This window comes from Monodon monoceros, unplaced genomic scaffold (genome assembly GCF_005190385.1).
Source record: "Monodon monoceros isolate NGI ecotype Baffin Bay Population unplaced genomic scaffold, NGI_Narwhal_1 Super_Scaffold_21, whole genome shotgun sequence".
NCBI lineage: Eukaryota > Metazoa > Chordata > Mammalia > Artiodactyla > Monodontidae > Monodon > Monodon monoceros.
This window is the reverse complement of record NW_021703778.1, coordinates 55,738,753-55,752,087: the sequence shown is the minus strand read 5'-3', so window position 1 is coordinate 55,752,087 and position 13,335 is coordinate 55,738,753. Positions and strand designations below refer to the sequence as shown.

Sequence of the window (13,335 nt, the reverse complement as noted above, 5' to 3'; positions counted from 1 at the left end):
ACACCATTGTAAAGCAATTATACTCCAATGAAGATGTTAAAAAAATAAATAAAGACCTCTGGATGGAAAAAGAACAATTGAAAAGCTGGCATAATTTTCTAGCTAATTTGAACTTTAAAAGATAATGCATCCTAAATAACAAGAGCACTGTACGTCAGACAGACACCTGAAAACCAGCGAGATCCTTTCTACTGTCTTACTGAGTCCTCCTCTGTGCCTCTATCCAGGTTTATTTTCATCTTCACCACCTCTCATCCTCCCTAGAATACTGCTCAGACCTAACTGATTTTCATATAGCCAGCTCACTCAAAGTTCCAAATAAATTAATTTATGAAATTGTACTATATTCTATGTAGATATGTCATAAACACACTCAAACAGTACAGAGAGTACAGCCTGGGGAAAAACAGATGACCAATGAGTGGGAAAAAGATGACTTCACTTGCTTCCTACCCCGAGAACTGTAGAAGATCTCTCCGTCTGAACTCCTCCCGCAAGATTTTATTCCCTACAGACAACTCTTACAGTGCTCTGAACTATAAACAAGTACACACGCCTAATCTCAGAGGGAGTAGGCTCCCAGACAAAAAACATGTCTTCTATGTCTGTATTCACCATGAGCCTAAGACAATACCTTGAACAGGATGGGGCAAAACACGAGTTGAATTACTGAATTACTGAATTAACGTAAATGAAAACAGTTGAGGGTGGAAGAGGAGGAGAGAAAAAAAAAAAGCTGAGAGGATACATCAAACAGAAAGGAGAAGGGAAGGAGCAAAAGAAGAGAAAAAAGAAAACTTGTGAAGGAAATTCTTTTTGTTAGAGTAGGATTACTTTTTTTAAATTGAGAGTTGGAAAAAGCCATTGCTATGCACCTCATATCACAGCTATCAACACTAGTCTTTTTTGTGTGTGTTTTAACATCTTTATTGAGGTATAATTGCTTTACAATGGTGTGTTAGTTTCTGCTGTATAACAGTGAATCAGCTATACATATAGCTCCTCCCTCTTGCGTCTCCCTCCCACCCTCCCTATCCCACCCCTCTAGGTGGTCACAAAGCACCTAGCTGATCTCCCTGTGCTATGCGGCTGCTTCCCACTAGCTATCTATTTTACGTTTGGTAGTGTATATATGTCCATGCCACTCTCTCACTTCGTCCCACCTTACCCTTCCCCCTCTCCATGTCCTCAAGTCCATTCTCTATGTCTGCATCTTTATTCCTGTCCTGCCTGTAGGTTTTTCAGAACCATTTTTTTTTTTAGATTCCATATATGTGTGTTAGCATATGGTATTTGTTTTTCTCTTCCTGACTTACTTCACTCTGTATGACAGTTTCTAGGTCCATCCACCTCACTACAAATAACTCAGTTTTGTTTCTTTTTGTGGCTGAGTAATATTCCATTGTATATATGTGCCACATCTTCTTTATCCATTCATCTGTCGATGGACACTGACGTTGCTTCCATGTCCTGGCTATTGTAAATAGAGCTGCAGTGAACACTGTGGTACATGACTCTTTTTGAATTATGGTTTTCTCAGGGTATATGCCCAGTAGTGGGATTGCTGGGCCATATGGTAGTTCTATTTTTAGTTTTTTAAGGAACCTCCATACTGTTCTCCATAGTGGCTGTATCAGTTTACATTCCCACCAACAGTGCAAGAGTGTTCCCTTTTCTCCACACCCTCTCCAGCATTTATCAACACTGGTCTTTAAACTGTCATTATAAACACCTTAAAATATCTCCCAACCCTTGATATTCAAAGTGTGGCCTCGCACTGCAACTACAGTATTCTCTTTCTGACCAGCAGAATCCAAGCCCCCACTTCAAACCTACAAGTTTCTGGGTGATTTATGGCTGTTAAAGTTTGAGAAGCACCACCTACACCATTCAAGTCCTTTCTGTTGTACTAAACTTGTGTTTTATTTAAATGGACCAGTAGCTAACAATTGAAAAATCTCCGATTAGAGGAAACTGATCATTGTAATTGGATTTGATCTGTATGTATTTAACTTTAGGTTAAGTTATTAATTAGAGAGTAATTTGGCCTGGAAGGTATACCACAAAACTTTGTAACTAGTCATAACAACATGATAAAAAGCAATTGCGCATTAGGTCAGTGACATCCTCAAGAACTCAATTTTGTTCCTTCATGCATAGCACCGGGCTTGGAATGACAGGTGTGGCCAGTGTTTCCTGACTGAATAAAATAAATGAATTTTTACAATCAGATACCTAGGGCTGACAATCTTGGGGTCATCTGGCCAAACAACCTCATTTTAAAGACGAGCAAACTAGAAATCCTGAGAGATTCAAAAGCAAGCAAGCTAAACGAGCCAAAATATGCCGCATCTCACTGTTTCCCTTTTTGTTCCTTTCCTAGGAATGTGTTAGAAAAGTGATTCTAAGTATTCTAATAAAATGACTGTGGGCTCTTAAAGAAGTGATAGGGTAAAAAGGTGCCTAGGACTAGGAAGAAGAGACTGGCAAAGGTAAATGAGGTTGGACAAAACTATTTTTCTAAGCCTAATATACTTTTGGTCAGGCCAATGAATTAATCAATTTAATCTGCTGAAAAATAAATCTGAAGGAATTCTCAGAAAAAGAAACATGAGCTGCATGAAAATGTTACAAACCAAGGGAGACCGCACATAACTAACTTAAATCTCCACAGGCTTATTTCCTGTTCAAGTATGACCTCCTGGGATAAGTTTTACTGCAGTGTTCATTACCAGATGACTTTTGGTTTTAAGAGAAGCCAAGGGCAAGTTGGAAATATGATTCTTAACTAAACATAAAAAAACCAAAAACCAGAACAAAAATCCCCCTGCGGCTGTTTCTCATTTGTTTGTAATCAGAATGCGGGCTTGCAGAGGAAACACACCAATTTCTGCAAGCAAAAATATAACGACCCAGTCACGTCCTCAAAACAAACCAACATACAAACTTCACAGCCGAATCCAGCTGTGCTGCGCAGGAGCCAGGAATTTATTCTAAGAGCAGATAGATCAAAACGGCGAACGCAAGACAAGCCAGATTTCAATCAAAAAGAAAAGGGTGTGCCCTACTTCTTTTTTCTCTTCTTCTTTGCAGCTTTCACCCAGCAGAAACCTTTGAAGGAGTCTTGGTGAAAAAAACCTTTTCAGACGCTAGTCCCCAGAGCTACACCTCGGTGGGGTGGAAAGGGTAGGCACCGCGAGCTCGCACGGTCGCGGCCCGCGCAGGTTCCAGCCGGGAGGGGAAGGGTCCGGTCCCGAACCCGGCAAGGCCGGGCCCCCGAGTGATTCATCAGCAACTCGGGATTCGCGCGCCTCCACCGCGGGCAACGCCCAGCGCGTCCCACGGCTCCTACTCCGGCCCGTTAGCCCCGAAGCAGACCCCAGCGTCCCCTCGCTCCCCGAGAGGGACTGGTAGGGAAGGAGATCACAGCCTGGCAGTTGGAAGGCAACCTCTCCCGCCTCAGCCACCATGGCCGGTGCGACTCCCTGCCCGCGCCCGCAGACGTACTTCCTGGAAAGCACTGGCTTGGCTTACCTGACTGGAGCCCGCTAGGGCCACCGACCTCCTTCACAGACCCACAGGGACGGTCTGCCGCTCAGTTCCCAGTACCCGCCCGTCTGCCTGCTGCCGCCTCCCAGGGAGTTGTCTGATACACCGCCGGCAGCTCCCCCAACTCGACGGCCCTGGTTCCACTCCGCCGCCTATGCGCGTGCGCACTCCCAGGTCGCGGGGCATCCTGGGAGTTGTAGTTCGAGCGAGGAGGGCGCGGCTCAGCGCAGACCCTGGTCTTTTCTGTGTGCAGGACTTTGGAAGTGGCTGCGGATACCAAGCCTTACACCAGCCTGAGAAAACGTACTTTACTAGTGGAAATATCTACCTTGCACCCTTTGGGAGCTATAAACAGCAGCTAGAGGCTCCTTAGTATAGATTTCCTCTTTACTTTGACTTTTAGTCAAGAGGGACGCAAGGCAGGACTTGTGTTGTACCCTTCGTTGCTAATGTGAGGACATAACATCGAGACCTTTAAACTTGTCGTGAAAAAATGATAGAAAAGGAAACAGGCCAACCACGAGAGGGACGTAAATCAGGCGGATGTCACCTCAAGCGCATAGTGGCCCTAGTGATTTCCTTAGGTTTGCAACCAGGGGTGATGTCGCCGCGATCAGTTTCCACCCCATCCCATCTTTGCATTCCAGCTTCAAGCTGCACGACAGGCAGTGGAACTGGGCTGATGTAAGTGGGAGAGAAAAGTAGAAGCGCTGCTTAAAGGGGGGAACTGGGGCAGGTGGGCACTCTGAAGGCGAAGAGGAAGACAGCGGGAACACTTCAGATGGCAGCTCTAGGGTGGCCTATGAAATGGCTGCCTTTTGTCCAGGGCTCTGAGGATAGGGGACAGCCACGGCCTTGCATTCATTCCTTTAATCACTCACTGGTAATTTTCCTGGCCTGCTCTTCAGGAATAAACCATTCCCCGGGGTAATGCTCAGCTTTGATACGCCTTCTCAAAGAACACAGCCAGATAGAGGATTGAAGTGCCTGCTTGAGACACATTCCAGCTACACCCAGTGTGGGAGCCGACTAATTGTTAAGCCTCCCCTGGCATTTACTTCTTCCCCTCAGAGCAGGGAGCACCCCAGGTAAACACCCTGGAATTTCATGCAATTAACATCCACTAATTCTAGCAATGAAGATCACTGACGATTTGGAGTTCTTCAGGAAAAAGAAAGAAAGAAAGAGAAAAAAGGAAAAAAAACCCCTCCAAAATGCAAATACACTTAGGAGGCAATTAACATTAAATTTTGTGCCATTGCATCTTATTTTCTATAGCATCTTCGTGGGAATCAATTTCTCAAATATTCTTGGAGATAATAGCTGAGAGCAATTTCCTACATATTCAGGTTCAACTAATATTTATTGAATATTTAACCCACGCCAAGAACTGTGCCAGCACTCCCTTTATAATATCTCATCCAATCCTCTAAATAACCCTGCAAAGAATATAGTAGTATCTTCCATTTCTACAGATGAGAAAACTAAGACCCAGAAAAGTTAAGTAATCTGTGCAAGGTCACACAGCCAGTAACTGGAGATCTAGAAATGAAGTACAAGTAGCCTGACTTAAATTCTAGCATGCTTTCCACTGTTGATCAGACTGTCTCCTAAATTTCATCAAATTCTTTAAAGTAAGATCATCTGTGACCATGTCCAAGGTACATAAAAAAAAATTCTCTAACACAGTCCAGGGAGATGCTGTTCTGACTGGATGAGCTGAATATCTGGATTCATTTGGTAGATCTGTATTTCATTATAAGTTAATATATAGGTGTTATGCTAACTGGCAAGTCTCTTGTGAGTTCCTGCTACACCTCTGGGGAAACTGACAAAATAGAGTTCCTGAAAAAGCAAAGCAGAGAACCATGGTTATCCAGATATGGTTTATTTTAAGAAGGACTTTCCTTTACAGCAATATGGCTTCTTCTGCTTTGCTCTTTAAGAAGCAGAGAGGGCTTTTAATTCAATGTCTGACTGATTTAAACTATGACACATTTCCTCCCTGACCTTCCAATATGGGGTATTAGGCATACATTAAATATATTTTCTTTTTTAGCTCTTTAAGTTTTTCCTAACAAATGCCTTCATCTTATTCTAATTCTTTTTTCTAAAATAAAGTGATGTGATGATGGATTCTTTCCTTTTCTTCAGACAAGTGTTATCATATTGTAATCACAAGACTCACAAATATGAATCGCCTAAACCCGTATACATTAAATACCACATATGGTACCAGACGTATTAAGAATAACATCCTAGTATTGGATAAAATTGTAAAAAAATAGAACCTTCCTCACTGCTTTCTCTCTCTAACTACAATCTATTCTGTATACCAGTGCCAGAATGACCTTTTTAAAATAAATCAGATCATGTCACCCTCCTGCTCCAAACCACTTAGGGCTTCCCAACACATTTCCTTTGGAAAGGAAAGGAAATTCCTTTACAATTAAATCCACCCCCACCAGTCCTTACATGAAAATTTTTATTTCCTACCACACATACACTCTTTTGCTCTACTCCAGTCACAGGGGCCTCCCTGAGGTTTCTCAATCCTGCCAAGTTATTTTCTCACTTCAAGTTCTTTCTACTACATAGGAGAATGCGTCCCTCCCAAATACTCGTGGCTCACACCCTCATTTTCATGAAGGTTCTGTTCAAATGTCACCTCTGAAAGGTCTTCTCTGATCCTCTTACCCTGTCTTTCTCTTTACTTGCTTTGTCTTCTTAGCACCTGTCACTCCCTAACATCTTGCTTTATTTACTCATGTAAGCTTAAGGAGTTTGCATCATTTACCCCTCTCTCCCTAGCATCTGCAGCAATGCCTGACATACAATAGGTATTCAATAAATATTTGTAAATAAATGAGTAACTTTCCCTCCCCTCCTGCGCATGAGTGGGATACAGATCCACAAGGTTCATGGTAAATGCCAGCCAAGGTCCTGATGCAGCTATAAACAGCAGCTGTGAGAGGGTTTGGCTCCACAGGACAAGATCCAGTGAAACTCATCCTGAAGTGGGGACAGAGCTCTCTTAAAAGGACTACACTTTATGGGTTGCCATTATTAGCTTACGGTTAGAAAAAGCACAGTTCTAGAAGATGGAAAAAAAGGCAAAACCTGAAAATTATATTTACATAAATAAGTGAAAAGGTTAATCCACTAAATGCCTGTGGTGGATTGCAATATTGTTCCCAACTATTTGCTCTCCCGTAGAGGAAAAGACTACCTTACCCACTGTTATATGACTTGCAGTGCCTCTCTTCAGGCTTCTTTTCCTTCTTTCTTCACAAAAATACTGTCATATTGTAATCGCAAAGCTTACAAACATGAATTTGCTTTGGCCAATAAAATGAATTGAAGCGACAATACGACAGCTTTGAGTGGAGGCTTTAAGAGTGCCATTTCCTACTCGTGTGCTTACTCTTTCCTTCCACCAAGAGAATGGCATGTCCCAAATAGTCTTGTCCTTCTGCCTGGGTTTTAGAATGAGAAGTCACATGGAATCAGAGCCTCGGCTGAACACAGGTGCTGATGTGTAATGCGAGCAAGAAGTAAACAGAGATTTAGGTTTGTTTGTTACTATAGACTGACCTAGCAAAGCTGACTACTGCAGTGCCTATTCCATGACAGGCGATTCTCTGAAATAAAAGTGGTCTGGCACCCCTCCCCCACATATTTAATCCCACTTCAAGTAATGGAAAACAGTTTGTTTAAGTTCAACATAGGAAAGAGAACATATCTGAGACTGTTAGGTAAAATATTTGAATAAGGAAAAGAGTACACATCCTGTTAGTTTTCAGAGTTTTGTCAGAGTGCAAGTGATTGACAAAATGACACTGTGACTTTACTTAATGTATTACAAGCCCTAAGTAGTGTTATCTTTAAACTTCCTGCCAGAGTAACTCATAAAGCGTGTCACACTGAATCATCATTTGCAAATTAATGCCAGCAGCAATTTTCTTGTTATCAAAAGTTCCTTTAGGAAATAGTTTCCTTGATATACTGAAGTTTTTTTTTTTTTTTAACGTGTTTTATAGGAGAACTGAGAAAACTTAAGCTAAAGACATCAAGTTGTAACTAAAAGGTAAGGATTTCATTCCTGGGAGCTTGGAGTTGGTTAAAGCAGTGGGAGGGAGGAATCAGAGAAGACAAACACCATAGCTGGGGTGCACAATTTTATAGAAAGGATTCAGGCAAAGCCTTTAGCTTGAAATATCTTTCCCTAGCACCCCATCTCTGCTTGTTAGAAGCTTCCTCATGTTTCATTGCCCGTCTCAAATGCCTGTTTCTGACTCAAACTTCCCTAAGGCCATCAGCTGGAATTGATTTTGCCATTCCTTATATTTTCATACCCTACTGTGCCTCCGCTGAAGGTGCATTAAATGCATATTTCAGCTAAGTGCCAAAGGGCTGAGAATTTAAATTTTCAGCTGAAGCCAAGGCTGCTCACAGATATCACTATCAAAAAAATAAACTTCTGGATACACAAATAAACTTAAATTTTGATGCCAAAAGTTAAATTATTGTTTTAATATTATTTAAAATGTTAGTGCTAAAATAGTAAAGTTTAACATAGTATAACATAGGAACAATAACTTCCCAGTTCTGTGAGCTGTTAGACTCTCCTACAGTCACTGGAGAGCCAGATTTCGGCAGAGGCGAGTGGATGAACAGAGCCATGTCCTAAATGGAACTAAATAAGAATTAAATTCTGGTTTTAAATTATACATGCTAGGTACACCAAAGATTTCTATAAAGAATAATAGTATGGGCTTCCCTGGTGGCGCAGTGGTTGAGAGTCCGCCTGCCGATGCAGGGGACACGGGCTCGTGCCCCGGTCCGGGAAGATCCCACATGCCGCAGAGCGGCTGGGCCCGTGGGCCATGGCCGCTGAGCCTGCGCATCTGGGGCCTGTGCTCCGCGGCGGGAGAGGCCACAGCAGTGAGAGGCCCGCTACCGCCAAAAAAAAAAAAAAAAAAGAATAATAGTATGATGTAATCTCTACTTATCTTTCCTTGTATTATTATTTTAAAATTTTAAGCATATATTGACTAAAAAAGATATTGTTGTTCTTCCTAAGTTATCTAAACTAATGCACTCTCTTTATATTTGTAGTAACTGTCAACCTATTTCCCTACTTATCTACTTGAAAGTTCTTAATACTTTTTAATAATTTTTGAATTAATTTATTTTTAATCAATGTTGAAGACAAAAGAAACCTTTCACAGTCAGCAATTATTACAGCATTTTACTTATCCAATTAGCAATATACATTTATATTTGATAGAATTTCAAGAAATAAATAACAGATTTTTCACTCAATCTAGAATACCTGCCTATATCTGAAAATCAATATTCATAAAATAGCAAATTTAAATGACATACTTTGTTCTTATCAGTGACACTGTTGACTGATTATATATAAGCATTACCTTTAAAAATACCTATCACCAACCATGCCAAAGTTTAAGGATGATGGGAATAATATTGAAGTAGGCATTCCAAAAGCTGAGGCCCAAAGCCCAGGACAAATAACAGATTTCTGGACAAATATCAAGATTCTTTGTCTACTGTCACTGAAGCTAGAGTTGGCTTTTAGGCAGGCACATTCTACTTCTTACAGTTAAGCTTTTAGTCAACACCAAAGTCTTTATCCACACAGATGGCAATTAACTCACATTTTCCCCATTCTATTCTTGTAGTTGACTTTTTGGATTAAAAGTAGAAAACTAGAGACTTCCCTGGTGGCACAGTGAATAAGAATCCGCCTGCCAATGCAGGGGACATGGGTTCGATCCCTGGTTCAGGAAGATCCCACATGCCGCAGAGCAACTAAGCCCATACGCCACAACTACTGAGCCTGTGCTCTAGAGCCAGCGAGCCACAACTACTGAGCCCGTGTGCCACAACTACTGAAGCCCGCGTGCCTAGAGCCCGAGCTCCGCAACAAGAGAAGCCACCGCAATGAGAAGCCCGTGCACGGCAACGAAGAGTAGCCCCCGCTTGCCATGTGCAGCAGCCAAGACCCAACGCAGCCAAAAATAAATAAATAAATTTATATATATATAAAAAAAGTAGAAAACTACTATTGTTTCTATTCAATTTCATCTGATTAGATACAGCCTTGGATTTTGGCCTGTCCAGATAGTTTTGAACCTGTCGAAGTATTCCTTATCTCTCCCAGTGCCCATTAGTTAAAGACTCAGTCTGTATTCTATGGGTATCACATCTAAATTACTGATGAACTGCTAACCAAAACTCATCAAGGAAAGACCAAGGTAGTGGCTAAGCCCTCCTGGTTGAAATTCTTCCATTCATCAGCCTTTACTTATGATCATGAGTCAAAAAAAAAAAAAAAAGACTGTTTAAACCAGTCATTTAACTATTTAGTTGAACTGTTATACAGCCCACATTTCTCAAGGGTGTTGAGACTTTCTCAAATGTCTTGATGAAATCCAAACACAGTACATTCTTTCGACTGTACTCTCATGATTTCCTATCATTTAATATAAGTGAATCTGTGCTACCTGTTAGAGATCACTGCTTCACTTCTAAGTGCTTACAAACCACTAAAGTGGAAATACTTTTCTAAAATTTTGCTCAGGATTGATAAGTTCAGTGGTCTACAATTTGGAGACCTCCCCCACCTCCACCCGGCCTCCACCACCACGCCTTTTGAGTCATGCATTGATTTTCCTACATCATCTCCCTTCTTACGTTGGTTGGGCCAAAGCACAGCCCCGCCTCATTCAAGCTCATGTACATCTAGTTCCTACAGAGGCCCTGTGATATGTGGGATACTTGCAGGAAGCTGTGAGCATCTGATTGTGTTCCCTGACTGGTGGGCTGGGAAGTGAGCTGTTAGCTGAGGCAGGGAGGGTGTGGGGCACCACTTCTTACAGCCCCAGAGAAAGGCTGAATGATCAAACTGAGAGAGGGTGGTCCATAACAGAGTCAAGTCTAATAGACAACAGACCCAAAGTCAAGGAGTCACTGCTCAAAGCCAGACTGCCAAATCCAAAGGAGGGCACCCAGAAAGCAGGGCAAGTACAAGCAAGTTGAAACATCAGGGAATTCATGAGGAGCTAAATGAGAGGGTGGGTCAGGAGTAACTTCTGAGTCAGCTGTATCTAATTTATATTTGATTCTTGGAGTGATGGGGGAGGGCCTGTCTGCCAGAAGGGAATGGACAGTGGAAACACAAAAATGAGTAAGATTCAGTCCTCCTTAAAATTCCTGACATTGTCAGCATTAAATGGAGAACTTCGTTGCTGTTAATATCCATGGATATTAATTTAGGTTAGAATTTAGGATACTAATACCTAAGTGCCTTCTGTATGCCAGGCACTGCTCTAAGTATTTTTACACATGAATCCTCATAATAGTCCTACTGTGAAGTACGACTGTGATTCCTATTTCAGAGGTGAGGAGACTGAAGCTAGGTAATTTGCAGAATTTCACACAACTAACAGAAGTGAGATCTGAACTGGGCAAGTCTGACCCCAAAGTGCACACCTGTAACTCCCATTCATTACAGCCTCATAGACTGAGAGAATTCTTCAAAGAAAATAATTACTTTACCTCCTTGACCATGAAAAGGTGTGAGACAGCAAATATAGAAATTAGATACAGGCCTTCTATGCCTCTTCTTGGACCTCATCATCAGTCTAAGTGACAGAGAGTTCGGGCAGCGTTCAGCAGGGTGGCAGAAAGAGTAGGTTTTCTTGTTTTTCCGGGACAAGCCTTTACAATGTAACTTTATTTTTAGTGTTCCCTGTTTTGAATCCCAGCATAGCTTACAAAAAATTTAATTCCAAAGTTAATATAAAAAATTCAAGGTAAAACACTTAACCCATTTGGGGTTAAGTATAGCTGTATTCTTGCTCCCATTTATTCTAACAAATGTTAACTGTTTAGCTGAATGTGTGTGTGTGTCTGTGTGTGTATTTTCGTTTTAATAAGGAGGTCTTGTTTCTCCTCTGGCTACTTCTGGTTGTCTGTCTACTTCTTATCTTCCTCATAATAAGGGCACTCTATGGTCCTTTCTAGCAAATGTACTTTTCTAATATGAGAACATGGTGCCAATCATTTATTTTAAAGAGACAATGTGTCTTAAAATTATCTAGATTAAATCAGTCTTTGCTTTCATCTTAAAAGAAAAGTTTATTATTCCTAATGTTCTGTACACTTTCACTTGGAAACTTCATTCCAGACACAAATGAATACATTACATCTTTGAAAGCAGAAAGATCTTGATTAATTAAAACAGTATACCTTTACCTTAGCATTAGGTCAGGCTGGCAAATTCCAAAAGGTCAAACACTGCACCTATCTGTGCCGACTGGGATCCTTATTAATTATCATGGTAAAAGTATTTCACGTTTCATACATTTTGCTTTTTTACACATTTATTTCCCACATAATGTTCAATTTCACATTTAAAAGGCAAATTAATCTTTAATTTCCTAATGAATATAATCAATGTCTACCTGTGAAAAGTTTCAAAATGAAAAATGAAACTATGTGGATTTATCAATAACTGCTTAGCCAGATAAATGTTGCCAATATAAGTTTAAACAGCTTACAAAGTATTATTTCCTTTGTTCTCTTCAAAACAATACAGGTACACATAAGGTCACACATTACAGGCATCTGAACTGGTAAGATATTACACATTGGTGGCATGCAAGTATTTTACATTTTTAAATGCAGTGAAAAATGCTGCTTATTTGTTTTCTTTAAATAGATGAAACAGAATTAAGATAAAGTTTTAATTAAAATATAAACATCATTCCATGAATATAGTGGGGTTTTTTAAAACCAAAGTGGCAGAGATGAGAATTTTAGTTCTGAATAATTTCTTTCTTAACTAAAGATTGTCACTGGCAAAATTTGGTACTAAAATAAAATTTCCTTAACAAGTACATTTTCTACCCATCTCATTTCACCATATGGCCAATTCTTAACTATCCACATTTAGATTATCCATGGGAAAGTTGTAATCCTGGTCCAGCTTCTCCCAATCACACAGTGTACTTCTGATTCTGATTGGCTTCTCTCTGTTATCCAGTCAATATGTGCTCAGTCAGACACAGACACAGACACAGACACAGACACACACACACACATACACACACACTCTCTCTCTCTCTCTCTTTCTCCCTAAATAAAAACCTATGAAAAACATGCCATGTTTACTGTGCTCAGTTTCTTTCTTTGCATTTCCTCCTCTCTTTCTCCACCATGAGAAATAAAATATGAGGAGAAAATATCATACATTTTAAAATGTCAAAAAGGCTGCTCCTCCAGAACTATTCTGAAAACAGTAAAAACCGCTGCAGAGGAACAAATAACTCTGTGGATTGTTCAGACCTCTTCCTCTGAACAAAGCCTACGGAGGAGAGATGGAGCCACAAGGGAGGCATTGCGCACCCGCACCCACGTTCAGAGGCAATGGAAACATTTAGAATCACAGGATTGTAACATCTGGGGGCTGGAAGGGACCTTAGAGAGCATCTAACTCACTTCATTTTACAAATGAAATGAAGACAAGATAGATGGAAAGACCTGCCCAAAGAAACACATAGCTGACATACAAATCAGTACTATTTTCCAAAAATATCACTTGGTGGAAAATTGAGCATAATTCTTGAGGGGTTGGAGGATAATTCAATTCAAGCAACATTTATTAAGCACCTATTATACACAAGGCACCTTACTAGATGTTACTGAAGATGCAAAGATTGATGAGACAGTCCCTGCTTCCCAGTGCTTATGAAAGTT

General features: G+C 40.7%; 1 protein-coding gene across 2 annotated transcripts in view; it reads right to left on the bottom strand.

The window, feature by feature from the left end:
* Positions 1 to 3,702, bottom strand: part of TMOD3 (tropomodulin 3) — an 88,608-nt gene extending 84,906 nt beyond the window's left edge. For both annotated transcript variants that reach the window (XM_029236954.1, XM_029236957.1), the window contains exon 1: positions 3,535 to 3,702. The gene's annotated coding sequence lies outside the window, so the exon portion shown is untranslated. The remainder of the gene's footprint in view (positions 1 to 3,534) is intronic.
* Positions 3,703 to 13,335: the final 9,633 nt, after the last annotated feature.